This window comes from Astyanax mexicanus, unplaced genomic scaffold, assembly GCF_023375975.1.
Source record: "Astyanax mexicanus isolate ESR-SI-001 unplaced genomic scaffold, AstMex3_surface scaffold_53, whole genome shotgun sequence".
NCBI classification, from domain to species: domain Eukaryota; kingdom Metazoa; phylum Chordata; class Actinopteri; order Characiformes; family Acestrorhamphidae; genus Astyanax; species Astyanax mexicanus.
This window is the reverse complement of record NW_026040063.1, coordinates 112,501-115,000: the sequence shown is the minus strand read 5'-3', so window position 1 is coordinate 115,000 and position 2,500 is coordinate 112,501. Positions and strand designations below refer to the sequence as shown.

At 55.8% G+C, this 2,500-nt stretch overlaps 1 non-coding gene across 1 annotated transcript in view; it reads left to right on the top strand.

The window, feature by feature from the left end:
- The first annotated feature begins 1,197 nt into the window (after positions 1-1,197).
- LOC125797789 (18S ribosomal RNA) overlaps positions 1,198-2,500 on the top strand; it is a 1,864-nt gene continuing 561 nt past the window's right edge. The window contains exon 1 of the ribosomal RNA XR_007436619.1: positions 1,198-2,500. This exon is cut by the window's right edge and continues 561 nt beyond it. This is a non-coding gene — a ribosomal RNA (18S ribosomal RNA).

Sequence of the window (2,500 nt, the reverse complement as noted above, 5' to 3'; positions counted from 1 at the left end):
CTACCAGTGGTAGCTCTGAAAAGTCGAAAAAATGACTAAGTCCAACTTGGTCTACCAGTGGTAGGCTCGAAAAGTCGAAAAAATGACTAAGTCCAACTTGGTCTACCAGTGGTAGGCTCGAAAAGTTGAAAAAATGACTAAGTCCAACTTGGTCTACCAGTGGTAGGCCCGAAAAAGCTGAAAAAATGACTAAGTCCCACTCGGTCTACCAGTGGTAGGTCGAAAAAGTGCGAAATTTTTCTAAGTCCCCACTTTTGGTCTACCATTTCACGCCAAAAACTAGTGAGGGTGGCGAGCTCCAGGATTTCTGACCCCCTTCGCCCGACTCCCTTGCCCGACGAAGGTGCACTCCGGTCGGCCTCGGAGCGAGTTCGCCCGCGCTCTGGAGGATTTTTCGTCGGGGGGTTTTTCAAAGGGGTGCCGTCGGACTGTTGAGGAGAGTGGCAATGACTAGGGGTCCAAGCACTGGAGATGATTCTCCATTCATTTCTAAGCATGGCAGAGCTTAAATAAAGCCCCAATAATGGTTCCAAAGTGGATTTTTGGACACTATAACACGGACCCGATCCTACCCGACCAAGAAGCTCCGCAGGTCGGCCTCCGTCCCGCCCCCCGCCCCCCAGGCGGTACGGAGGAAAAACCAAACTTCCAGAGACGGTTCCAGGGGGGGTATCTCTTTCATTATTTTGACCCGATCGAATGGACTACCGAGCCCGCCTGGGTAGGCAACCGCGCGGCCCTCCGTGGCCACTGTGCGCGGTGCGTTCCTACCCGACCCAGCGGGTTAGCCTCCAGGGGGGTCCTCCGTCAGGGGGAGGACCTTTCCGAACCTATCCGAGGGAGTCGTAGACGGCCCGTCTATATCTCAATCTGCCCTACACGATAACCGGTCGGCCCGGAGCCGTCGGACTCGGATGCCTCGGTGGTCCTCGCGTCCAACCGAGCTCCAGCACCCGGCTTCAAAAAGCTCCGGACCCCCGGTTTCGGAACGAGCGTTTCCTTGTTATCCCCGAAGCAAGCGGGAACTCGCGCAGCGGAGTTGCCACACTAATTTCCACTGGGAGCAATGAGGGGTGAGCTCGGACGAGCCTCTCCGCCCGTCCCCCCCTCCCCGGGGGGTCCTTCGGACGGTACGGGGCCGATCCCTCTCCCCTCTAAGAACCAATGGTTTTTTCTGTGACAAAAACCACTCGCAGCAACCTGGTTGATCCTGCCAGTAACATATGCTTGTCTCAAAGATTAAGCCATGCAGGTCTAAGTGCACACGGAAGGTACAGTGAAACTGCGAATGGCTCATTAAATCAGTTATGGTTCCTTTGATCGCTCCACACGTTACTCGGATAACTGTGGTAATTCCAGAGCTAATACATGCAAACGAGCGCTGACCGGTCCTCTCTCGGGGGGGCCGGGATGCGTGCATTTATCAGACCCAAAACCCACCCGGGGGGACCCGCGAGGGTTTCCCCCGGCCCTTTGGTGACTCTAGATAACCTCGGGTCGATCGCGCGCCCACCGCGGCGGCGACGTCTCATTCGAATGTCTGCCCTATCAGCTGTCGATGGTAGCATAGGGGGCTACCATGGTGACCACGGGTAACGGGGAATCAGGGTTCGATTCCGGAGAGGGAGCCTGAGAAATGGCTACCACATCCAAGGAAGGCAGCAGGCGCGCAAATTACCCATTACCGACACGGTGAGGTAGTGACGAAAAATAACGATGCAGGTCTCTTTCGAGGCCCTGTAATCGGAATGAACGTATCCTAAACACATGGGTGAGGACCCATTGGAGGGCAAGTCTGGTGCCAGCAGCCGCGGTAATTCCAGCTCCAATAGCGTATATTAAATTTGCTGCAGTTAAAAAGCTCGTAGTTGGACTTCGGGAGTGGGCTGGCGGTCCGCCGCGAGGCGAGCTACCGCCTGTCCCAGACCCTGCCTCCCGGCGCCCCCCGGATGCCCTTGGTTGGGTGTCCGGTCCTCAGGGGTCCGGAGCGTTTACTTTGAAAAAATCAGAGTGTTCAAAGCGGGCACCAAACTCGCCTGAATGCCTGAGCTAGGAATAATGGAATAGGACTCCGGTTCTATTTTGTGGGTTTCCTGAACCAGGGCCATGATTAAGAGGGACGGCCGGGGGCATTCGTATTGCGCCGCTAGAGGTGAAATTCTTGGACCGGCGCAAGACGGACGAAAGCGAAAGCATTTGCCAAGAATGTTTTCATTAATCAAGAACGAAAGTCGGAGGTTCGAAGACGATCAGATACCGTCGTAGTTCCGACCGTAAACTATGCCGACCCGCGATCCGGCGGCGTTATTCCCATGACCCGCCGGGCAGCGTGCGGGGAAACCAGAGTCTTTGGGTTCCGGGGGGAGTATGGTTGCAAAACTGAAACTTAAAGGAATTGACGGAAGGGCACCACCAGGAGTGGAGCCTGCGGCTTAATTTGACTCAACACGGGGAACCTCACCCGGCCCGGACACGGAAAGGATTGACAGACTGATGGCTC